Genomic DNA, 25,805 nt, shown 5'->3' on the forward strand with positions numbered 1-25,805 from the left:
AATCTCCCTCCGGGATCTCCGCCGAGCCATGCACCCCATTACACCACACCCCCCCCCCCCGGCAAAGGGTTTGGGGGTTGTGTGTCGTCCGTGTGTCCGTCCCCCCCCCCGCCCCTTCCTGCCTCGTCTCAGGGCAGCGGCTGCCCTCATTTTCCAACCTCTTTAATTGCTTTTGGGAAGGGCTAACGAGCCGAGAGCTGCCAGGGGTTGTTAGCGTTGGAGCGGAGAGAGGAGAGTCGGGGATTAACCCCGAGGGGAGGACCCGCACCCTTCCCCCCCCCCAAAAAAAAAGGAGCATCCCCCCCTCCCCAAAAAACCCCCACCCTGACGCATCGAGCGCTGTAATTTCTCGCCAAACCTTCAACGGCCATCAAATTATTGGGGTGGAAAACGCTCTTTTTACTTGTTTCCCCCTTTTTATTTCATATTTTTAATATCCCTTTCCCTGATTTTGGTTGGTTTGGGGTTGTTTTTTTTTTTTGGTGTGGTTTTTTTTTTGGTTTGTTTTTTTTTTTTCTGGTGGGAACCCCCCTTCGGCGAAGCAATTAGCGGCGATTTTTTAATTGCATATTTATATTGCAGCCGGGGAGCGAGACCCCGGCAGCGGGCGAGGGGGAAGCAGGAAGACGCCGCCTCCGACCTTGTTTGCTTTTCAAGCGGGATTAAGGGCTTTTAATTGTCCCGGAGATCACAGATTGCAGCCGGGGGGGATAATTAAGCTGAATACAGGGTTTTCTGGTTCACTCCCCCCAGGAATTTATATTCCTAAGGGAAAAAGAAAATATAAAAGCTTCAGGAATGCCTTGGGAATGAAGGGGTTTTGGGGGGGGTTGCGAGGCTGGACACAACTCGTCGCATTAGTGGGTCTCACCTTTGCAGGCTGCGCCGAATTATTGTTTCACCTATTACCTGCTGTAAATAGGGTATTTTCGGGGGGAGGGGGGGTTACGGGGCACATTTCCCCCCCTCCTCCGGGATGCTTCAGCAGAGGCCGCGCACCGCTCGCGCTCCGCCTTGGTCTCGCGCGTTAACCAGGCTCGATTATCCCACGGGAGTTATTTTCAACCCTAATTTTTGGGGGTGGGGTTTTTTATTGTTGTTGTTGTTGTTGTTGTTCCGGAGGGGGGGATTATTTTCGCCTTTCGGGGTTTGATGGGGGGGGGGGGGGGAATTCTAGGGGGATAAACGGTTTCTTTTTTTTTTTTCCAATCTATCCAGGGAAAAAGGGGGCTGCGCGGAGCCGGGTCCCTGAAAGCGCCCATTGTGCGGCCCCGCTGGGGACAAGGCGCTCTCAGAGAGGCACCGGAGCGTGCAAAATGCCTTAAACCAACATTATCGGCGGTGCGGGCGGCTGGGCTGGGCTTCTCCCCGCTCCCCACGGCAAATTCACGGTGCTCCCGACGGCAGCGGGTTCTTTTGCCATCCCTCCCGTCTCCTCGCAGCATCCCGGGGGCGGGATTGGGGACGGGAGGATTCAGGGCGCAAGGAACGGGATGGAGGATTTAGGATGCAGCTGGAGGATGCGGGATGGAGGATTCAAGATGCAGGTGTGGGGCAGGATTTAGGATATAGACATGGGGGGGAGGATTTAGGATGCAGATGTGGAATGCAGGATTCAGGATGGAGATGCAGGATGCAGTGGGACATAGGATTTAGGATACAGATGTAGGATGCAGTGGGACGTAGGATTCAGGATACAGATGCAGGATGTGGGATGGAGGATTTAGGGTGCAGATGGGGGATGGAGGAATTAGGATGTAGATGGGATATAGGGTTTGGGATGTAGGTGGAAGATGTGGGATGGAGGATTCAGGATGCAGATGTGGGGTGTAGGATTCAGGATGTAGACTTAGGATGGAGATGTGGGATGAAGGGCTTAGGATGCGGATGTGGGACATGGGATTTAGGATATAGACGCAGGGTGGAGGGTCCAGGAAGCAGATGTGGGATGTAGGATTTGGGATGTAGATGGAGGATGCGGGATGGATGATGTAGGATGCAGATATGGGACAGGATTTAGGATGGAGGATTTAGGATGCAGATGTAGGATTCAGGATGCAGTGGGACATAGGATTTAGGATATAGATTCAGGATGTGGGATGGAGGATTGAGGGTGCAGATGGGGGATGGAGGAATTAGGATGTAGATGGGATATAGAATTTGGGATGTAGGTGGAAGACACGGGATGGAGGATTCAGGATGCAGATATGGGATGTAGGATTTAGGATGTAGATGCAGGATGGGGGGTTCAGAAAGCAGATGTGGGATGGAGGATTCGGGATGGAGGATGCAGGATGGAGGATGCAGAGGTGGGACATAGGATTTAGTGTGTAGATGGAGGATGCGGGACGGAGGATTTAGGATGCAGATATGGGACGGGATTTAGGATATGGACGCAGAGTGGAGGACTTAGGATGGAGATGTGGGCTGGAGGCTTGAGGATGCAGATGTGGGACATGGGATTTAGGCTGTAGATGCCGGATGGAGGATGCAAATGTGGGATGTAGGATTCAGGATGCAGATGCAGGACGCAGAGGCGGGACATAGGATTTAGGATATAGACACAGGATGGGATATAGGATTTGGGATGTAGGCGCAGGATGCGGGATGGAGGATTCAGGACGCAGAAGTGGAATATGGGATTTAGGAGGTAGGGGCAGGATGGAGAGTTGGGGAGGTAGATGTGGGATGTAGGATTTGGGATGTAGATGCAGGATGCGGGATGGAGGATGCAGAGGTGGGACACAGGAATTAGGATATAGATGGAGGATGCAGGATGGAGGATTTAGGGTGCTGATGCAGGGTCCTAGATATAGGACAGATGACACAGATGTAGGACACGGGCGAGGGGCCGCAGAAGCAGGATTTTGGGTGCGGATGCAGATGCGGGGTGCAGGACACAGCAGGAGATGAAAGAGCTGATGCAGGATTTGGGATGCAGATGCAGGACATGGGACGCAGAAGCAGAATGTAGGATGCAGAGGTGGGATACAGGACAGGCGACGTGGGAAACGGGATTTCGGCTGCAGATGAAGGATGCCAGGTAGGGGGCGCGGGATGCAGAGGTGGGATTTAGGATGCAGAGGTGGGATTTAGGATGCAGAGGTGGGATTTAGGATGCAGAGGTGGGATTTAGGATGCAGAGGTGGGATGCAGATGAAGGACGTGGGATGCAGAAGTGGGATTTGGGTTGCAAAAGCGGGGTTTAGGATGCAGAAGCGGGATTTAGGATGCAGAAGCGGGATTTAGGGTGCAAATATGGGACGGAGGTGCAGGACAAGGGGTGGTCCAGCCCCAGAGCATCACGGTGCAGGTCTGGCCGTGCACGGGGATCTTGCAGCACCCCCGGAGACGGGGAATGCCTGCATCAAGCCGGGAAACACAGATTTCCAAGGAAAAAAAAAAAATATATAGTTATTGAATCCCGTACAGGGATTTCGCGGCTCGTCTCCCATCTGGGAGGCAGAGCCCGGCTGCGTGGCCACATCTGCCTGCCAGATGTGTCAGGGTGGGGAGGGGAATGGAGCCCCTGCGGATGGGGAAGCCTCCCCCCGCTTCATCCCTGCGCGGGCCGGTTTGGGAACGCCGCTCTGCCATGTCACACCTGCTCCGGAGAGACGTAGGATGGGACGGGGAATGAGCTGGAAGGAAGGACTGGATGGGACCAACCCGCCCTTGCAAATAATATTGATTGCAATTAAGCTTTTGTCCTGTGGCGGGGGGGGGGCGGGTGTATGGGGATGAGGAGCAGCCAGGATGCTTCTGGAAGGTTCACAGCCCCAGACAGGGGCGCGGATGCAGGATGCGGGATGGAGATGCGGGATGCAGGGCGTGGGATGTGGGATGGAGATGCGGGATGCAGGGCATGGATGCAGGATGCGGGATGTGGGATGGAGGTGCGGGATGCAGAGGTGGGATGTGGGATGCGGCTGCAAGTGCGGGATGCAGAGGTGGGATGCGGGATGCAGATATGGGATGCGGGATGCGGTTGCAAGTGCAGGATGCAGAGGTGGGATGCAGATGTGGGATGCGGGATGCAGATGTGGGATGCAGGATGCAGACACAGGATGCAGGATGCGGCTGCAAGTGCGGGATGCAGAGGTGGGATGCAGATGCAGCTCCAGGACGGCGATGCACCACTCCGAGCAGAGAAAAAATGGCCGAAACGTTTCCCCATCCGTTTTTTTAGGGGCAAATTTGGAATATTCCCGCCAACGTCAGCCTTTTGGGGACTGGCAACGCAGCGGGTTGGCTTCTCGCAGAAGCTATTTTCCGAACCGCCCCCATCAGCTCAGTGTCTCCCGGGCACCGAATCTTAACTCAAGAAACAAAACCCTAAAGCCGGAGCAATTCCATCCGAAAACACCCCGATCCAGCGTTTCCCTTGCTAAATCAGCATCTCCCTCCTTTCTCCTCAGCCTTTCCCGCTGTGGAAGTGACAGAGGGGTCGGATTTTTAACTCGGGAGATGGTTCTAGCTGGTACAAAGCCTCGGGAGACCGCCACGTTAATAAAAGCCAAAAATGCAGAGGAGTCGGTTAAGGGAACTCCTGCAAAAACCCTTCCAGAAAACATCACAGGCACCGCCGGCTTTGTATTCCGGCTTTTTTCCCCCTCCCCTCTCTCTTATTTCATCAGTTTTGCAGGTCGTGGAGCTGCCGGAGGATGGTGCAAAGTGGGTTTTTACAGCAGTTTTGGCCCCCGGATCTTCCTGGCAGCGGCAGGGAGGGCTTTTGCTGGGGAAAATTGGGAATAGGCAGGTTAAAACCGGAATTTGCAGGTTAAAACCCGCCAATATTCCCTAAAATGGGGGGATTGGCACAGCCGGGGCCACGGGTGAGAGGCCCCATCGGTGCCTCTGGCCCCGCAGGCGGGAGAGGGAGAAAAATGCTTTAAAAAGGTAAAAATAAATAAATAAAAAAAAAAAGCTCCGAACCAGGGAGGCTGAGGTCATTTTTTTTTTTTTTGGCGAGGAAGTCGGCTCCTTCCAAATGCCTCCGGGTCGGGTTTAATATCAGCAGAAACATTCTTGGGCAGGGTGGGGAGAAAGCGCCGCTCTCGCCGTCGAAAGCGGATCCCCTAAAACTCCAAATGCCGTAAAAAAAACCCCAAAACATCATCACACACACACACACACACTGAGATATCCCACGAAACTGTTCTGGCTTTTCCAGCAATTTAGCGCATTAGGAGGGTGATGGATCGGCCGCGTTTATTTTGCTAAACCTCATAAAGCCATAGTAGAGCTCCGGGGGGAGGGAGAGGAGGTGGGGAGATGCGCTGGAAAGTTATTAAAAAGAAAAAAAAAAAAAAAAAAAAAAAAGAGGGAAAAAAACCACCCCCAACTCAGCAGCTGAAGAGGGAAAATGAGTTTGGGATTGCAGCGGGGCTCAGCAGCTGCGGGCAGGGATGTGGCGGGTAGCAGGGATGCAGCAGGTAGCAGGGATGCGCCAGGGATGCAACAGGTGGCAGGGATGCAGCAGGTGGCAGGGATGCGACAGGGATGTGGTGGGTAGCAGGGATGCAGCAGGGATGCGGTGGGTGACAGGGATGCAGCAGGTAGCAGGGATGTGACAGGGATGTGGTGGGTGGCAGGGATGTGGTGGGTGGCAGGGATGCAACAGGGATGCAGCGGGTGGCAGGGATGCAGCGGGTGGCAGGGATGCGACAGGGATGCGGTGGGCAGCAGGGATGTGGTGGGTGGCAGGGATGCAACAGGGATGCAGCGGGTGGCAGGGATGCAACAAGGATGCAGCGGGTGGCAGGGATGTGACAGGGATGTGGTGGGCAGCAGGGATGCAGCAAGTAGCTGGGATGTGACAGGGATGCGGTGGGTGGCAGGGATGTAACAGGGATGCGGTGGGTGGCAGGGATGTGACAAGGATGCAGCGGGTGGCAGGGATGTGACAGGGATGCGGTGGGCAGCAGGGATGCAGCAAGTAGCTGGGATGTGACAGGGATGCAGCGGGTGGCAGGGATGTGACAGGGATGTGGTGGGTGGCAGGGATGCGACAGGGATGCAGCGGGTGACACGGATGCAGCGGGTGGCAGGGATGCAACAGGGATGCGGTGGGTGGCAGGGATGTGACACGGATGCAGCGGGTGGCAGGGATGCAGCAGGTAGCAGGGATGCGGCGGGTAGCAGGGATGCCACAAGTGGCAGGGATGTGACAGGGATGTGGTGGGTGGCAGGGATGCGACAGGGATGCAGCGGGTGACACGGATGCAGCGGGTGGCAGGGATGCAACAGGGATGCGGCGGGTGGCAGGGATGCAGCAGGTAGCAGGGATGCGGCGGGTAGCAGGGATGCCACAAGTGGCAGGGATGTGACAGGGCAGGTAGCAGGGATGCGGCGGGTAGCAGGGATGCCACAAGTGGCAGGGATGTGACAGGGCAGGTGGCAGGGATGCGGCGGGTGGCAGGGATGTGGTGGGCAGCAAGGATGCTGCAAGTGGCAGGGATGTAACAGGGATGCTGCAGGTTGCAGGGATGCAGTGGGGGGCAGGGATGCAATGGGCGGCAGGGATGCAGTGAGTGGCAGGGATGCTGTGGGTAGCAGGGATGCGGTGGGTAGCAGGGGCGCTGCAGGTGGCAGGGATGCAGTGGGATGCAGTGGGATGCAGTGGGTGGGAGGGATGCGACGGGTGGCAGGGACGCTGCACCTCGCTGGGGACGTGCACCCCACCCGCAATAAAGGTGGAAAAAAGCTGCACAGGAGGATTGGAGCGGAAAAAAAAAAAAAAGGCATCTGGAGAGTTTCCGATCCGTGCTGCGAGGGAGGAGCGAGGCGATGCTCCGGCCGGGGAAGGGGGTTCTCCTCCGCACTTAGACATTCCTCCCGTCAGCAGTATTTACACGACGGCACCGGGAGAAATCCCAGGTCGGCCGGACCACCTCCCCGCCGGTTGTCGCCCCGCGCCGCGGCCCCGCTGCGCTTTGCTGCTGCACCCCAGGTTTCGCTCCCTGAGCCCCTCGGTTCGGTCCTATCCGCACCCTATAGGCGCAATCCTGCCGACGCGCAAATCCTGCACGTGACCCCCAAATTTTTCCCCGCCGCAACACCCATGGCTGCCCTGACTCGGCCTTTTTTTAGGGATGGGGCTGCCGGGAGGGTGGCGCCTGCCCCCGTCGGGGTGCGGGGTTTGGGGCGGGCTCCGCGCTGCGGGGTTGCTCCGTCGCCTCCTGGCCACGTGCCTTCGGAGGTGTTGCAGGGCGCAGGGATGCTCGCGGGATGCCGGGGGGGTTGCGGCACGCAGAGGTGCTTGCAGCAGCAGGCAGGGATGCTTGCAGCGCATGGGGACGTTTGCAGCACGCAGGGATGCTCGCAACGCGCAGGGATGCTTGCAGCATGCGAGGGCGCTTGCCGCAGCACGCAGTGATTTTTGCAGCGCGTGGGGTGGTTTGCAGCGGCATGCGGGGGTGCTGGCAACACACAGGGAATTTTGCGACGCGCAGGGACGTTTGCAGCACGCGAGGCTGTTTGCCGCAGCAGGCAGGGATGCGTGCAGCACAGGGGGACGTTTGCAGCACGCAGTGATTTTGGTAGCACGCAGGGATGTTTGCAGCACGCAGGATGCTCGCAACACACAGGGAAGCTTGCGACGTGCAGGAGCATTTGCAGCACGCAAGGCGCTTTGCCGCAGCACGCGGCGGATGCACGCAGGCACGCAGGGATGCATCGGTGGCACGCAGGGATGCTGGCAGCACGCGGGGATGTTTGCGGCACGCAGGGATGCTTGCAGCACACGGGGATGCACGAAGCCGCTCTGCAGGATGCCGGGGACGCCGGCGGCAGCTTTTCAGCCTTTCCATGCCTCGGAGCGCGCACGGCACGAGGGCTTCGCTCGGGGGCTCAGCCTCGCGCGGACGCCGCGGCGCTGGGAAACCTGGCTGCGTCGCCGCAGCAGCTCGGCTGGCGGCGTTGCATTCGGCGCTTGGAGGGCGGCCATGGCGGGGGGTGGGGGGGGGAGGAGCGCCGGAGGGGCCCGCTGCTCGCCAGATGCGATAAGGAAAGGTTCGGCCGAAGCTGGAAAAGAAAAGAAAGAAAAAAGGGGGAAAAGAGAGGGTCGGGGAGGAGGAGGAGGAGGAGGAGAGAAAAGCGAAAGCGAAGCAAATTCTTGGGCGAATCCAAGCGGGGGCGAGCGCGCGGCCTTGCATGCGGCCATCCGTCTTGATAAGGAGCTCCAGGGAGGAGGAGGAGGAGGAGGAGGAGGAGGAGGAGGAGGCGAGACGATGCCAGGGACCCACCGACAACTGCGAGAAACCCACCCGATTTCCCCCCGCCGGGTGAGAAGGGGACGGGGGGACGGGGACGGGGACGGGGGACGGTGCCAACGTGCCTCAGTTTCCCCATCCCGTACCTGCCCGGAGATGGGGAAAGGGGTTCAAACCGGGCGGGGAAAACGCCTCGGAGGGGTTAAACGGGGCGATTTTCTGCCGGGTTTTATCCAAAACATATGTTTTCGCCACTATTCGAGTTATCTGGGATATTTCCTGCTCCTATGGCAACCGGCCCAGCATGAAAGACCTATTTACTGGGCCCAGGGATAAGGAACAGCCATATGGTGTCAATTTTGAAGGCGCTCCATCCCCTCCGCCTGTCTCCTGTTCTCCCTCCGCCACGGTCTTGGCCCCTCGAGGGGTGTCCACCACGAAGCGGGTCCAGCCAAGGTTGGGGATGGACGTTGTCGGCAAGGTGAGGTGGTAGGTTGGGTTTGGGGAGCTGAGAGAAGGTGGAGATGGGCTGCAGCAGCGGTCTGAGGTTCTTCAGGAGGACAGGGATGGAGAGCAGGTACTTGTAGCATCAGTCTGAGGTCCTTCAGGGAGGTGGGGATGGAGACAAGGTACCTACAACATTGATCTGGGATCCATCAGGAAGATAGGGATGGAGCCAAAGTACCTGCGACACTGATCTGGGATCCATCGGGAAGATAGAGATGGAGACAAGGTATCTACAGCATTGGTCTGAGATCCTTCATGGAGATAGGAATGGAGACAAGCAACCTACAACGTTGTTTTGGGGTCTAGCCAAGACACTGGGCTGGAGATGGGGTTGAGGAGAAGTTAAATACAGCGAAGTTCTGAGGTCCAACCAGGAGATAAGGCTGGAAGCAGGGCTGGAGACAAGCTACCTGCAGTGTAGGTTCAGGATCCATCCAGGAGGTGGGGCTAGAGACAGGGCTGGAGATGAGCTACCTGGAAACGTTGATTTGAGGTCCATACAGGAGTTGGGGCTGGAAACTGCAGGGAGAAGCTACCTACGTTGATCTGAGGTCCACCCAGGAGGTAAGGCTTGGAATAGGACTGGAGACAAGCTGCGTGGAACACCAGGCAGAGTTTCATCCAGATTATGGGGTTGGAGACATGACCGGGGAGATGCTATCTACAACATCGTCCTGAGGTCCATCCAAAAGGCAGGGCTGGAGAAGACAAGCTACCTGCAAAATCATCCCGAGGTCCATCCAGGAGACAAGGTTGAGGACAAGCTACCTTGCACCATGGGTCCGAGGTCCTTCCAGAAGACAGGGTTGGAGACGAGCTACCTGCACCACCATCCAGAGGTCCACCCAAGAGTCATGGTTGGATACAACCCACAGTGAGGCTCAGCCCAGCTCTGGCTTGGGGCAGAAGGGAGCTGGGGAGGTCCTGGGGACCATGGAGATGTCTTATCACCCCCAGAACCTACCAAGGGGGTGCGGTGAGGTCTGTTCCACCCCCAGCAGGTCCAGGCTCCTGTTGGAGGTAACCCCAATGCCCTGAGAAACCCAACATCCGCACGGGGCCGTTCTTTGCTCCTTCCTAAAGATTGGGGCAATTTTTGGACTCAGCGCCAGAGCAGCTCCGCGGGATTAAATGACCAAAATACAGGAAAACGAGGCGAAACCGTCCTCTAGTCTACTGTAAAAAAATTAAAGGAAAAAAAAAAAAAAAGAGTATTTTCTAATAAATCTTTTTTTGCTGTTGTTGTCGCTGGACGTTTGCTGCAGGGAGAGACGATAAAGCTGGACAGGACCAGGCACGGCATGGGACAGGGGATTTCGGGAATGATTCACTCCCAAAGCCTCCTGCAGAGGTATTTCTGATGAAAAAAAAAAGTCCTTTTTTTTTTTTTTTTTTTAAAGAAAAAAATAGTTTTACAGAAGTGACCCTTCCCGCCAGCCTTGCCGTTTTTCTTTTTAATAAGAAGAAAAAAAAAAAAAAAGGCTTTCAGCCAAAATAAACCTTCTCTGTGAAAACGTGTGCTTGGGTCAAAAAGCCACTTTTCACCCGGAGAAAAATAAACCAACAAAAAAACCTGTCCAACCCCTGAAGTGATGGGTTGGCAAAGCTCACGGGGAGATACATCTTCTCTGGAGCCAATGGCTCTTCTCCTCCTTGTCCTTGTCCTTGTCCTTGTCCTTCTCCTCCTTCTTCTTCTCCTCCTCCTCCTCCTTCTCCTCCTTTCCTTCTCTTCCTTCTCCTTCTCCTTCTCCTTCTCCTTCTCCTTCTCCTTCTCCTTCTCCTTCTCCTTCTCCTTCTCCTTCTCCTTCTCCTTCTCCTTCTCCTTCTCCTTCTCCTTCTCCTTCTCCTCCTTCTCCTTCTCCTTCTTCTCCTTCTCCTTCTCCTTCTCCTCCTTCTCCTTCTCCTTCTCCTTCTCCTTCTCCTTCTCCTTCTCCTTCTCCTTCTCCTTCTCCTTCTCCTCCTTCTCCTTCTCCTTCTCCTTCTCCTTCTCCTTCTCCTCCTTCTCCTTCTCCTTCTCCTTCTCCTTCTCCTTCTCCTTCTCCTTCTCCTTCTCCTTCTCCTTCTCCTTCTCCTTCTCCTTCTCCTTCTCCTTCTCCTTCTTGTTTTTGTCCTTGTCCTTGTCCTCCTCCTCCTCCTCTTCCTCTCCTTGTCCTTGTCCTCCTCCTCCTCTTTTCCTCTCCTTCTGTTGTCTCGTCTTGTCTTGTCTCTTCTCTCGTCTTCGCTTCGTCTTCTCTTGCCTCTTCTCATCTCTTCATCTTCTCTTTACCTTCTCCTCACCTTCATCTTCTCTTCCCAGTGATGCGTGTGCCCACGTGTGCTCCAGCCCAACATCCCTACGGTATTTGCGCCCGTGCAACTCACCACCAGCTCCCCACCTGTTCCTGGTCCGTGACTCAGTTTCCCCACTCACACAAGCGCCCACTGCACTGCAGAGCACGTTCAGTAGCTGATGCCACCCAACACCACTTCCACCGTCAAGGGTAGGGGGACACCAGGCAGGGCTGGCACCCACTGTCCCCTCCCCAGCAGGGACCCCCCAAACCTGTCCTCCCTGGAGATCCTCGGGCATTGATGGGCAATGGGGACAGCCTGGGGTGCTGGGCCAGCTCGTGGGGGGAGCGGGATGGGGAGATGAGGTGTCACCTGGGGACAGGACATGGTGATGGGGACCAGGGTGAGGTACCCAGTGGGGACTGGGACAAGGTACCTCCTGGGGATGGGGACAAGGTGATGGGCACTGTGACGAGGTACCTCACGGGGACTGGGATGGGGTGATGGGAACCAGGATGAGATACCTGGTGGGGATGGGGTGATGGGGACCAGGATGTGGTAGCTGGTGGGCATGGGGTGATGGGAACCAGGATGTGGTAGCTGGTGGACATGGGGTGATGGGGACCAGGATGGGGTAGCTGGTGGGCATGGGGTGATGGGAACCAGGACAAGGTAAATGCTGGGAACAAAGGAGTGGGGACCAGGATGAGGTACCTGCTGGGGACATGGGAGGTGGGACGAGGAACCCGCTGGAGCCCAGCACGGGGTGACGGCGATGGGGAGCATCTCTCATCCTCCCCATGGTCTATGCACCCACAGCTTTTCCTTCCGCCTCCCCAAACCCGCAGCGGGGCAAGGAGAGGACCCCGTTCCCCACCTCTCTCATCCCCAAAATGCCGCCGCGGCGGTGGCGGCCGGCTCCCGTTGGGTTGGGAGCGCCGAGGGCCGGAGCGCGGGGAGCCGCCGGCTCAATGCCGGGGCCTCGCTCCCACGAGCGGATGAAAGGCTGCCTGTCCAAACGGCATTAGACGCGCTGCGAAGGCTCATTCCCGATCGGTCACGCTCCGAGGCGCAGCTGCAAAATCCCCTCCGGGAGCCCGGGATGCTCCGGGGGCTTTGTTCGGGAGCAGCCCCGCTTCCCGGGGAACCGTGACAAGACGATGGGATTACGGAGCGGGAGAAATAAATAAATTAAAAATAATATTAATAGTAATAATAAAATCACCCTTGCTGCGACCACGCCGGCAGGGAGAAACAAAGGAGACCTTCGGATCGCGGTGCTCCCGCCCCGGGAGAGACGGCCTCGTCTGCGGCACGTCCGCCTGCGACGGGTCCCCCGAGATGCACCGGCCCCGCGGCGTGCAGGGAAGGGGGCACGGGGAGGGTTTGAGGGTCCCCGGGGAGGGAGAGGGAACTCTTGGGGGTGTCCCCCCCATCTCCGCTCCCAAATCCCAGCAGTGAGGGAGAAAGGAAAGGGAGGAAAACCTTGCGAGGAAGGAAGAACCTTGAAAGAGGAAAAACTTTGCGGGGAAGGAAACCTTGTGAGGAGGGAACTTTGCAAGGAGGAAGAACCTGGCAAGGAAGGAAACCCCGCGAGGAGGAAAAACCTTGTGAGGAATGAAACTTTGTGAGGAAAACCTTGCCGGGAAGCAAACCTCGCAAGGAGGAAAACCTCTCAAGGAGGAAAACCTTGCGAGGAGGAAAACCTTGCGAGGAAGAAGAACCTTGCAAGGAAGAAAACCTCTGAAGGAGGAAAACCTTGCATGGAATGAAACCTTGTGAGGAGGAAAAGCCTTTTAAGGAGGAAACCTTGCGAGGAAGGAAACCTTGCGAGGAAGGAAACCTTGCGAGGAAGGAAACCTTTCAAGGAAGGAAAAGCCACCATCGCAAAACCTTTTCCTCCTTGTGAGGAGGAAAAACCTTGCAAGGAGGAAACCTTGTGAGGAGGAAAACTTCACGAGGAGGAAAACCTCACGAGGAGGAAAACCTTGCAAAGAAGAAGAACCTTGCAAGGAAGAAAACCTCTTAAGGAGGAAAACCTTGTGAGGAGGAAAACCTTGCGAGGAGGAAAAGCTTGCGAGGAGGAAAAGCTTGTGAGGAGGAAAACTTGGAAGGAAGGAAACCTCGTGAGAAGGAAAAACCTTGTGAGGAAGAAAACCTTCTGCGGAAGTAAACCTTGCAAAGAAGGAAAACTTGCAAGGAGGAAAAGCTTGTGAGGAAGGAAACCTTGTGAGGAGGAAAACCTTGTGAGGAGAAAAACCTCACGAGGAGGAAAACCTTGCGAGGAGGAAAACCTTGCAAGGAAGAAGAACCTTGCAAGGAAGAAAACTTCTCAAGGAGGAAAACCTTGTTAGGAGGAAAACCTTGTTAGGAGGAAAACCTTGCGAGGAGGAAAAGCTTGTGAGGAGGAAAAGCTTGTGAGGAGGAAAACTTGGAAGGAAGGAAACCTCGTGAGAAGGAAAAACCTTGTGAGGAAGAAAACCTTCTGCGGAAGTAAACCTTGCAAAGAAAGGAAAACTTGCAAGGAGGAAAAGCTTGTGAGGAAGGAAACCTTGCGAGGAGGAAAACCTTATGAGGAGGAAAACCTCGCGAGGAGGAAAAGCCTGAGAGGAAGGAAACCTTGTGAGGAAGGAAACCTTGTGAGGAGAAAATCCTTGCAAGGAAGGCAACCTCACAAGGAGGAAAACCTTTCGAGGAAGGAAAACCTTGCAAGGAGGAAACCTTGGAAGGAAGGAAACCTTGGGGGGAGAAAAAACCTTGCGAGGAGGAAAACCTTGCGAGGAAGGCAACCTTGCGAAGAAGGAAACCTCGCAAGGAGGAAAACCTTGCGAGGAAGGAAACCTTGCGAGGAAGAAAAGCCTTGCAAGGAGGAAAACCTCGCGAGGAAGGAAGGCAACCTTTCAAGGCGGGAAAACCCGCCATGGCAAAGCCGAAACCCTGGTGAAGGCAGCAACGCCGGCCTGGCGCAGGCCCGGCAAGACAAGGCCTGCCGTCGAGCGCGTCGCGGTGCGCCGAAGCGAGCAGGCCGAAGCGAGCGGTTCCGCACTTTCCGGCGCGGGCACGAAGCCCGGCGTCGGCCAAAGCCCCGCCGCGGTTTTGCCTCGTCGAGGTTAATTGGGTTAGCGCGCGGCTAAAGGGCGTAGCTTGTCCGGGCGCCTGCTCCCTAATGAGCATCTCATTTGAAGCCATGCAAAATAGCAGGGAGCATGGAGACATGCTAATTAACGCGATTGCTGTTCTCTAATTAAGCAGCAATTCCCCCCCTCTCCCCCCTCGAGAGGGTATTCTCATGCAAATGGCGCCCGAAGAGGGGATCTGGAGGGGAGGAAACGTGATTTGGCAGCGTCCCGCCGCCGCGAAGGCCCAGCGGTATGATCTCGATTTTGAGGGGGTTTTACCCCCAAAAAATCAGGCTTGGCCATCTCGCTTCTGCACTGAGAGCGATCCTCAAGTCCTCGGGTTTTCCGGTGGCCGCCACAAATCCAGCGATTTAACTCGCCGGCTGAGCCAAAGCCACCTGCGGTTTGGTTTTTTGGGGCGTTTTCTTCGGATTAAAAGGGATTTCTAATCCGCCGAGGACGTTTCTAATCCGCATTTTCTTTTTTTTTTTTTTTTTTTTTCCCCCTTTTACACTCGTGGAAATAATGACGTCCTACAGGAAACCTCCTGAGGGATAAAATTAGGGCTGGTAAACACAGGGTAGGTTTTGCAGGTTTGCCCTGAAAACCAAGAAACTTTGTTCCAATGGTGGTTTGGTGTTTGGGTTTTTTTTTTTTTTTTTAAAAAAAAAGCCTATTTCTTTTTTATTTTTAAACACAGGAGCTGTGTTTCTTTCCGGCTGGCTCCACGTGCTGCTGAAGCCTTTCCACGCGAAACCCTCCTCGGGATAAATCCCTTTCCAGCTCAACCCCCGGCCACCATGCGCGGCTGCGACCAAATTCCCCCCAAAAGAGGGATTTTGGGTGGGTTTGGGGGCTTTTTGGAAAGGGTGGGGAAAGCAGCGAGGCTCCAGGCACAGGACGACGCCGTAACGCGCCGGTTCGACGTTTTTAATCCCGCAGACGAGGTCTAACGCCGGGCGATTTAGCATGCTGTTAATATTAAATTGCGCCGCAAATGGCGGCAGCTTCCCCAATGCGTAGCGTGATGGCGCTGCGGTTTGCCGCTGGACGCCACCCAAGCGGCGATAAACCCCCTTTTTGCCAGTTTTCAGCCCCGTTTTGCCCCAGGAAGGGGTTTCTCGGTGCGTTATCCGGCGGAAGATCAGGCACGGAGCATGTGCGCTGCGCGCAGGAGCGTTTCCAGCCCTCTGGGATAACGCTGGAGCCGCGCATGAGGGCTGCAGCGTTCCTTGCATGCCCACCTCTCCGCCGGGTTGCCCGCGGGCCGGGAGCCCCTGGGGTGTGCAGCAGGCACCGTGCCCGCTGGCGTGCCGGCGAGCGGCCTGGCTGCGGCAACCGCTTCTGCAGGGGGGCAACAGCGCAGTGCACAGCTGCAAGGGTGCATGGCTGCATGGTGGGTGTCTGCATGGGTGCGTGGTTGCATGGTTGAAGAGGTGTATGGTTGCAAGGGCGCATGGTCGCATGGGTGCGCGGATGCAAGGGTGCACGTGCGCAGTTGCAAGGGTGCATGGTCACAAGGTCGCAGGGGTGCATGGTTGTAAGGGTGCACGGGTGCCTGGTTGTAGGGGCCCATGGTCGCATGGGTGCATGGGTGCACGGTGCGTGGGTGCAAGGGTGAACAGTTGTAAGGGTGCATGGTTGCAAGGGCGCAAGGTTGCATGGTTGAACAGGTTGTAAGGGTGCACAGTTGCATGGTGCACGGTCGCACGGGGCATGGTCGCATGGGTGCGCAGTTGCACGGTGTGGGGTTGTAAGGGTGCGCAGTTGTAAAGCTGCATGGTCGCATGGGTACATGGTTGCAAGGGTGCGTGGTTGCACGGTGTGTGGTTGCAAGGGCGCACGGTCGCATGGCGCATAGTTGTAAGGGTGCAGGGTTGTAAGGGTGCATGGTTGTACGGGTGCAGGGTTGTACGGTGCATGGTTGTAAGGTTGCAGGGTTGTAAGGGTGCGTGGTTGCAGGGTTGCAGGGTTATGAGGTTGCATGGTTGCAGGGTTGTACGGGTGCAGGGTTGTACGGTGTAGGGTTGCCTGGCGCATGGTTGTAAGGTTGCAGGGTTGTAAGGGTGCGTGGTTGCAGGGTTATGAGGTTGCAGGGCTGCGTGGTTGCAGGGTTACAAGGTCGCAGGGTTGCATGGTGCACGGTTATAAGAGTGCAGGGTTGTAAGGGTGCGTGGTTGCAGGGTTGCAGGGTGCATGGTTATGAGGTCGCGGTGCTGCAGTGCTGCCGTGCTGCATGGTTGCAGGGTGCAGGGCTACGGGGCTGCAGGGCTGCGGGGTGCACGCTTATGAGGTTGCAGGGTTGCATGGTGCATGGTTGTACGAGTGCAGGGTTGTAAGGGCGCGTGGTTGCAGTGTTGCATGGTGCATGGTTATGAGGTTGCAGGGCTGTAGGATGCATGGCTATGAGGTTGCAGGGTTGCGGGGTTATGAGGTTGCAGGGCTGCGGGGTGCACGCTTATGAGGTTGCAGGGTTGCAGGGTGCATGGCTATGAGGTTGCAGGGTTGCGGGGTTATGAGGTTGCATGGTTGCGGGGTGCATGGCTATGAGGTTGCAGGGTTACATGGTGCATGTGTACGAGTGCAGGGTTGTAAGGGCGCGTGGTTGCAGTGTTGCATGGTGCATGGCTATGAGGTTGCAGGGCTGCATGGTGCATGGCTATGAGGTTGCATGGTTGGTTGTGTATGGCTATGAGGTTGCAGGGCTGCGGGGTGCATGGCTATGAGGTTGCATGGTTGCATGGTGCATGGCTATGAGGTTGCAGGGTTACATGGTGCATGTGTACGAGTGCAGGGTTGTAAGGGCGCGTGGTTGCAGGGCTGCATGGTGCATGGCTATGAGGTTGCATGGTTGGTTGTGTATGGCTATGAGGCTGCATGGCTGCGTGGTGCATGGCTATGAGGTTGCATGGTTGCATGGTGCACGGTTATAAGAGTGCAGGGTTGTAAGGGTGAGTGGTTGCAGGGTTGCAGGGTGCATGGTTATGAGGTCGCGGTGCTGCAGTGCTGCCGTGCTGCATGGTTGCAGGGTGCAGGGCTACGGGGCTGCAGGGCTGCGGGGTGCATGGCTATGAGGTTGCAGGGTTGCATGGTGCATGTGTACAAGTGCAGGGTGGTAAGGGCGCGTGGTTGCAGTGTTGCATGGTGCATGGCTATGAGGTTGCAAGGTTGCGGGGTGCATGGTTATGAGGTTGCAGTGTTGCATGGTGCATGGTTATGAGGTTGCAGGGCTGTAGGATGCATGGCTATGAGGTTGCAGGGTTGCGGGGTTATGAGGTTGCAGGGCTGCGGGGTGCACGCTTATGAGGTTGCAGGGTTGCAGGGTGCATGGCTATGAGGTTGCAGGGTTGCGGGGTTATGAGGTTGCATGGTTGCGGGGTGCATGGCTATGAGGTTGCAGGGTTACATGGTGCATGTGTACGAGTGCAGGGTTGTAAGGGCGCGTGGTTGCAGTGTTGCATGGTGCATGGCTATGAGGTTGCAGGGCTGCATGGTGCATGGCTATGAGGTTGCATGGTTGGTTGTGTATGGCTATGAGGTTGCAGGGCTGCGGGGTGCATGGCTATGAGGTTGCATGGTTGCATGGTGCATGGCTATGAGGTTGCAGGGTTACATGGTGCATGTGTACGAGTGCAGGGTTGTAAGGGCGCGTGGTTGCAGGGCTGCATGGTGCATGGCTATGAGGTTGCATGGTTGGTTGTGTATGGCTATGAGGCTGCATGGCTGCGTGGTGCATGGCTATGAGGTTGCATGGTTGCGGGGTGCATGGCTATGAGGCTGCAGGGCTGCGGGGTGCATGGCTATGAGGCTGCAGGGTTATAAGAGCGCAGGGCTGTGAGGCCGCGTGGTTATGAGGCTGCAGCGTTGCGTGGTTGCAGCGCTGCAGGTCTCCACCAGCGCCCCCCCCCCCCTCCGCCCCCCCCCTCCGCCGGGCCTTGGTACGCTCCGCGGGGCGGGGAGAGGCGGAGCCGCCGCCGCCGCCGCCACCGCCTCCTCCGACACGGGGCGCCGGTGGGAGCGGCGGGGAGGGGTGGTTGGCGGCGGCGGGGAGGGGAGGGAGGGGAGGGGTGGGGGGGTGGGAGGGAGGGAGCGTGTGGGGTGTGCGAGATAAGCGGCGCGGCCGGGGCGGCGTTGGATGGAGGTTCCCGTCCGCCGGGTCGCCCGCCCCAGCCTGGAATGTCCTGGGGAGCCGCCGCCGCCGCCGCCGCCGCCGCCGCCGCCGCCCAGGGGGACCGGCACCGGCAGCGGGGAGGGGGCGCGGCCGCCGCCGCTCGGAGGTGAGGCGGCCGCTTCCCGCCGTTGTGTATGTGTATGAGTGTGTGTGTGTGTGTGTCCCCGCGCGCCGGCTGAGGGGGCGCGCGGGCGGGCGGCCGTTGGGCGCGCGGGCGGGCGGCCGTTGCGGGCGTGAGGGGACGGGGGCGCAGGTGGCGGCGGCGGCGGTGGTGGCGGCGGCGGCTCGGCGGGAGCCCGGCGGGTCCTGTCAGGCCGCCCGCCGGCCCGGGGAGACGGAGCAGGGCAGGGGAGGGGGGGGAAGGCTGAGGAGGGAGAGCCCCGTCCGGCGGCACCTGAGGGGAGGCGGCGGGCGGGAAGGCGGAGGGGCTCGGCGGGCTCCGTGTGAGGAGCGCGGGGGTGTGTGTGTGTGTGTATGTGTGAGTTTATTCGAACCATCTGACTTTTAAAAACATTTATTTATTTTTATTTAATTTTTTTCTTTTTTTTTCCACGCTCGGACTGTGGGACTGAGGCTCCGGTTTAGTCTTTTTTTTTTTTTTCTCTCGCTACGCTTTGGTGAGTTGGAAAAAGAAGAAGAAGAAAAAAATAATAATAATAATAATAATTCCTCAGAGCGCGGTTTGGCTGCCCTGCCTCCAGTCCGTTATGGATTTACGGTCCTCGTTTCGCGGGGGAAAATTGCTCCGAGTCGGGTATATTTGTCGTTAAAACGCTGTTCTGTCTGAAGGGGCTGAGCCCGGGGACGCCCATGGCCTCAACCACCTTCAAACCGATAATCCCGGCGCTTGTTTTTAATCCATAAAATCGCTTTCTCCGCCATGAAAGCGGTTGAGAGGCAGCCCCCAAAGCAAGAGGTGGTGTGGGATGCCGCAGGACTCCCGCTGTAAAGCATCCTGGCGTCTTAACTCTCATTTTTTTTTCCTCCTTTTTTTTTTTTTATGTTAAGGTGCCTCCGTCCTTCAAGCTGACTCTCGAATTTGAAATGACTTTTGCTTGCTTTGTCTGTCTCTTTGCCAGAGGGGGGGGGGGGAGAAAAAAAGTAATAATTATACAGCTGCTGACTTTTAATGGAAGAACTTTCCCGTCAACTATTGCATGTCTTTGATATTGATGTTCTGAAACCCGAAGGGAAGTGTTTTTTCAGACAGCTTTGGACTGCTAGGCAGAAAACGGGCGATGTTTATTTTGCCCCTGCCTCGTAACTTTTTAAAGGATTGGCGAATGGGTAAATGTGATGGCTTTATGTAGTTTTTTTTTTTTCTTTTTCTTTTTTTTTTTTTTTTTTTTTTTACCGCTTTCCCCAAATGATTTGCTGCGTCGATGCGCGAGGAGGTTTCTGAGAAGGAGTAGCCGAGCCTGCGGCTGTAAAACTGTCAGCTCTGAAGGGGTGTTTACTCAGTGAGTTGTATCTTTCACACATGCACCAGAAATACAATTTACTAACCCAAACACCAGGGTTGTCACTCCGCAGCCGCTGGTCACTGGGGTTACCGGGAGCGCATAAACTTTTACTCTCTGGGGTTTTGTCCTTCGTGGCCTGGCGTTTTCTTTGAACAAAGCAGGTAATCGCGTTGGGTTGGGGCTTCAAACCGAGTTGCGCTGAGCCGGTTTGCTTTTCTGCTCGTCTCCCACAACTCCGGTGTTTTGACAGTTACGATTTAGGTGATGTACTTACTTCTTTAAGGAGGAAAAAGTGCTTTTGTAATAGCGGTTGCTGGGGGCGACGGGCCCGCTCCTTCGTCTCGCTGTAGTCCAAAAATTCTCAGCTCGAGTAGCGGTAAACGCTTCGTGGCGTGATTTCTTAACGCTTTTCTGTTAAACTTGATATTATGTGCCCTAATTGCAGCCAGCGTGCTTTTTGTTCACCCGAACCGAAATAGGCGGCGCGCGCCGCCCGTGTGATTCAAATGCGTTGAAACCAAACCCTTACTTTTTTTAAAGCAGTTGCGAGCCTGTCTTGTGGGGAGGGCTTGATAACATTTTCCTTTAATCCCTTCTCCAAAACAAGAGGGAAGCCTCCGACTGGCTCGGTCTGTATCCCAGAAAAACCCGCAGGCTTGCGAAGCAGCCGTAAGAAAGCCATGACTGTTGCTCAAAACTATTTGGTTATTTAAAGCTGGCCTGGCAGATAGCAATGCCGAGAGAGGATCCGCCGCTCTACCTGCCAGCTTCATGGTAAAAGGGTTGGTGGTTTGGTTTTTTTTTTTTGGTGTTTTTTTTTTTTTTTTTTGTTCTCCTCTGAGGCGTAGGAAGTGAGATGGGAAGAGCTCTAGTGGTGAGGGATTAGTAATTCACCCAAGGATGAGCACCATAGCTTTGTCGCTTGGATTAACGCGATTTACACTCTTAAGCTGCCCTGAGTGCTTGTAAACAGCCGTGCCCGTGCACCCACGGTGAAGTGCGGGGCAGCCTCAGTGCGGCAGCTCGGAGTGGGGATTTTTATTTTGCCGTCCCTCGTGCGATCTTGGTGATTTTCCATCCTTTCGCAAGCACTGGGGTTTGGTGGGACGCCAGCTCTACCTGGTGCTCTTGGGTCTCTGCCTACCAGCCCTTCTGGAGGCTGGGACTCCTGCGTGCTCCCTCTGCTGGTTTGCTGGGATGCACTGGGACTAAACTTTGTGTTTCTTACCCCAAGACCAAGGCGGGGGGGGACACACACGCATAAGGAGAGGCCTGACTGTGCTACGGGGGCAAATCCCAGCAGCGCTTTCATTATCTCAAGGTGTGCTGTAAGCCCATAAACTGGGGCTAGTGCTTACTTTGGCTCGCTGGTGTGCCGGAGGGATAAGGCAGCTGTGCTCCAACTTCAGGTGATGTCACTTGAGGATTTTAACTGTCAGAGCTTAAAAATACACTGACTTGTTTAAAGACTGCTTCTGCAGATGTGGAAATTGTGAAGCAAAGCAATTGATTCGCTCGCCTGAGCGCACAGCCGTAACCGGTGTTCGTCATCTCATAAATCCTCCTCTGCGTATCCCCGAGCAGACCTGCTTCGCCTAACGAAGTCCTTGGTCGTACCAAGACCGCTGAAATTAATTTGGTGGCTGCTTGAGCTGCAAAACTTGTTGCTGGTGAACTTGGTTCCAGCAAGGCTTCGAAACCTTTGGTTTGGTACCAGAAGCCTCGAGACTGAGCGAGTCTTCACCCACAAACCTCTCGAGATCTGGTGTTTCAGATAGCGTTTTGTATGGAATCGCTTTAATCGGGGCGCTGCACGCAGCTCAAACCTGCCTGACGTCTTTTGTTAGGCAACATCTAATTTGTATGAATTAATTGATACTGTAAACTTGACCTTTATATGCGGAGTCAGTTTTTTCTACTGCTTTGCTTACGATCTGTTGACTAGCGAGTGGCTCCCTTCAGCTGAGTCACACCACTTTCCCACTTGTTTTTCTGTCGGTTTTCTGGTTTTCCTCCGTGTTCCAGTGCGCTGGGGAGTTTCTGAGCCAATTCCTGTCTGCAACTGGGGTGAGACTGATCGAAAATGCTGGCTTACGGCGCTTAAAATCTTGTTAAAGACTTTAAATCTTGTATGAAGCAGAATTGGTCAAACTTGCGTTTTTTTAAATGGGGATTTCCAGCTTGTCTTGCAATCCTGACTGTTAAAGGTGGTACAAACTGCGTTCTCCGTATGCTTTTTTTTTTGGGGGGGGGCTATTTTGATCTAGTTTGTTAACAGGTGAGCTGGTACTAGGTCTGTTCTCCGGGTGTGTTCCCTTTCCTACCAGCGTGATGCTCTCCCGGTGGCCTCCCCGAGCAAGGCCTGGCGTTGTGTGTCCCCTGTGCCCACATCATTCACTCTGGGGTAGCGTTTGTCCTTGGCAAATTCAGCAAAAAACCCTCTTGAGCTAACAAGTCGTCTGCAGCTACCCAAGAATTGTTAGACTAGCTAGTTTCCTCTCTCTGTGTGTATATATATATAAACTTTTTTTTTTTTTTTTTAACCAGTTGAGTGTTCTTCCAGTAATTTCCTTAGTAGATGGCTCAGTACAACTTCCAGGGCTGAGTGTGTCATAGTTTTCCACTTAGTTTCTCCCTTTCTGCTGCGCATGATGATTCTCTGGTGACAGTTATCACTTTAGGGTAAACTGCTTGTTCAGCCCTACCAGGGATTGAGACTTGTGCATCCAGACCGCCTGTCTTTGCCATTAAGCCCCTGCTTGCTCTTTCCGTGCGAGAAATGTCTTCTGTCTTTCAACAGGAGGGAAAATAATCATGCAAGGTGGGTTGTTTTCCCATTTCCCATACCTATGAGATGTGTCGGAGCTCTTCTAGCCAGGTGGGACTCTATTCCCCCCCTCTTCTTTTTCCCCCCCCATTCCCCGGCTTCTTGGGCGCAGTTTCATGTTACAGCTCAGTCGGAGGACTCGCTGCTGCAGGAGGTGGCAGGTACGTTCCTGCCTCTTCCCCGCTGTGGGAATCCGGCAGCGGAGCAGCCGCAGGGGAGTGACTCCAGCTAACCCTTCCAAAAAAAAAAAAAAAATTAAAAAAAAAAAAAAAAATAACAAGCCCCAAACTTTCCGCTGGATCTTGCCCTGCAGTTAGAGTTGCTAAATCTTCCACCCCGATGACTGGGGAGGCCTCAGGGGGCCGGAGGGGTGTTGGGGGTTGACGACGACCGGCCCCTTTTGGCAGCAGCCGGCTTTTAAATTGGCTTAGCTGTCTCATAAAACCGCGCTCTGGATGCTGCAGCTGAGCCAGGAGCCGGTTGCCTTGCAGAGGTGGTGGGGGGGGTCTTGCCGTTCCTCCACCCCCCTCCATCTCCTGCCCCTGGCTAGAAATGCCCCGTGAAACCCCTTCAGCTCACGAAAACATTCCCCCCAAACCCAGCGCGAGGAGAAGCCAGCTCGCTTGGAGCATGTTCTTCCCTGGGGAAGGAGACTGGCAGCGGCCAGCGCCGGGCTCGGCTTAGCCGTGCGGTGAAACGGTGCCCTCGGCCTCACCTGTCTGCCGGATCGCGGCTTTGATTTATACCCTGGCTTCTGCTGTTTAGTTTTCCCCGCAGCCTTCAACCATTCTATCTGATAACGAACCACGCGGTTTGAGCCTTATTTGTTTAATTCGAAGACAAGTTTAATATTTCCTACCTCGCAGTCGTACAAAGTCTGCCTGCCTCGCAGACCTCGCTTTTCCTTGCAGCAAACCTGTAAAACCCCGAAAAACACCAGACAAGGGGGGAAAAAAATGCTCCGTGCGGCCGGAAAGCCTGTGGTCAAAAACGGGCTCTGCGAAGGGGCAGGGCACCACTGCTTTATGTTTTTGGGGTGTTTTGTCTTTGCAAAGATAACTCTGGGTTGTTAAAGCGCTGAAGGATGAACGGATGGTGGAGAGGTCCTTCCTCCTGGAGAGCGTCGTGGTATTTTGTGTAGGCACTTTGTGTCCAAGCGGCAGCCAGCTCTAGCTGGAGATGCTCTTGTTCCTGCAAGGGGATGGTACTTTCCCAAACCTCAACAAGTGAAGCAAACCATTTATCTAAAAGGCCTCACTCTAAAGAATCTTAAAAGAAATTATGGGGTTGGTTTTTTTTTTTTTTTTTTTTTTACATGCTGGTCCAGGAGGTAACCCCCAGGTGACCATTCCTCTTGTGGGGACAAGTCCCACCTGGGGAACTGCAGCAGGGAAAGAGGACAGTTAAGATGATTCTCCCGAGTTGAAATCCCTCCCTTGCTTCCAGATTGATCCAACCAAGGTTTTCCTGAGTAAAGTTACTGTAAACAGGTGGTATTTTTTCAGTTTTTATTTCCTTTTCTTGCTTCTCTTTTGTTAAGAGATGCTAGATCGGCCCAAATAAGGGTATGAGAAAGGCTGGCGATTTTCAGGAGGATCCACAGACAGTCAGTGCATGACTTGTTGCCTTTATCTCTGAGATCAGGAGATTCCTTTGCAGTGATGGATTAATCCACTCTTGAGTGAATAATATAACCGAGAACAAGTAGGAGCCAGCGCTCCAAACAGATGATTTGTTTAATACGTGTGTGCCTCTCCTCCCTGCCTCCCCCTCTGAAAAGCGTCTTTCTTCACCGTTTCATTCCGCCTGCCTGCTGAAATCTTACAGCGACTGGCGTACGTGCCAGCCCCCCCCCCCCCCCCCCCGTTCCGAAGGAGGGATGAGGACGGGGCTGTGCCAAAGCCAGCTGGTCCCAGGTGGGTGAGAAGATAAACCGCAGCTCTGCCGAGCCGGGGAGGGGGGCTCAGGTTGGAGAGAGGGTGCCCACAGTGCTGCTCCGGCCATGACATCACCCGGCTGCTCTGGTCATGACATCACTCGTCTGCACGTACTCCTTACCCTAGTTAGAAGTGTTGATGCTGGCACCTGCCTGGGGTGTGTGTGAGCTCAGGTCTCCGGGGGCCCCAAGGCCAGGCAGCGTGCTCTGCGTCTAGGGGGGAAAAAGGTTGTATAAAGGAGGTTGAGAATTGGGGACGGGGGAATGAACTTGTCAGGGACAAGGAAATGGCAATGGGTGGCTTAGACAGAGAAATACGATGTTTGGGAAGGTGGTTCTTCAGTTGTGCCGGGGTGGATCTGCTCGCCCACCCGGCTGATACCTCATCTACTGATCCACAGCTTTTTGAGCTGGACCGTGTTGTTCTGGAGCCACACCCCAAAGATCTTCTCCCAGTGACACGTGTGTAGTCCTCGTTATCGCACACGCAGTTGGACAGGAGGCTGGGAAGGGAGTTGTGCAACTTCTGCGATGGAATTCGTGTAGCTAAATCTGCTATTGTCCCTATGGATACACTGGAATAACTCTGGCAGCTCCTAAGCTATGTCTTGTGTTCGAAGATGATAAAGCGACATCAAGAGTAGATAGATACTGTTGATGGGCCCCAAGAGGCTTTGAGATGCGATGGTTATAGGTGTCTGGGTGGGTCTTCCCTCTGCTCGGGACCCCCAAGTCTCTTGTAGACTTGTTTGCTCACTGGCAAAAGCTCCAATAGCTCAAGGTCAAGTTGGTAGAACTCATCAGCTTCGGCTTTCCTTGGTTTCGTGAGAGCTGGTGTTCTTGCATTGATCCGATCCCCTTGGGGGTGTGGGATCGGAAGCGCTAGTGACAGCTTTCAGCTGTCTTCTGGGGAATTTCTGTGTGGGGCAAAGATAAGATCTTTAAAATGGCATTTCCCTGTTTGGAGAATGGGTTTTGCTGGTGTTGGCTGTACGTAATTTCTGGTAGCTGAAGAGTTTTGCTGTGTAAGGATCCAACCGCATGTAGATTAAATGCATTGCGGAGTGAAACTAAACAATAGCATGTGGTTTCCCTTTGTATCCCGCCTTCCCCCCGATAAGGGCTCCCAACAGTTTCCGAATTACGGCTCTGCGTGCGTATGCTCCAGCGTAGGCCCGGATTTTCATAAAGTTTGCTGAGGGCTGTTACTTCTGAGGAGCTATTTCACCTTTGCGATAGCTTCGGGAAATCTCTTTGTTTCTCAAGAGCCTTTTCAAAAGGTGCGGTTTGGTGTAGCA

The 25,805-nt window shown here is 55.1% G+C and overlaps 1 protein-coding gene across 1 annotated transcript in view; it reads left to right on the top strand.

The window, feature by feature from the left end:
- The first annotated feature begins 18,366 nt into the window (after positions 1–18,366).
- The window catches only part of LOC309684147 (cell adhesion molecule-related/down-regulated by oncogenes-like), a 55,350-nt gene continuing 47,911 nt past the window's right edge, over positions 18,367–25,805 (top strand). The window contains exon 1 of the mRNA XM_082500101.1: positions 18,367–18,387. The gene's annotated coding sequence lies outside the window, so the exon portion shown is untranslated. The remainder of the gene's footprint in view (positions 18,388–25,805) is intronic.

The sequence above is a fragment of the Vanellus vanellus genome (assembly GCF_965231255.1).
Source record: "Vanellus vanellus genome assembly, contig: HAP1_SCAFFOLD_527, whole genome shotgun sequence".
NCBI classification, from domain to species: Eukaryota; Metazoa; Chordata; class Aves; order Charadriiformes; family Charadriidae; genus Vanellus; species Vanellus vanellus.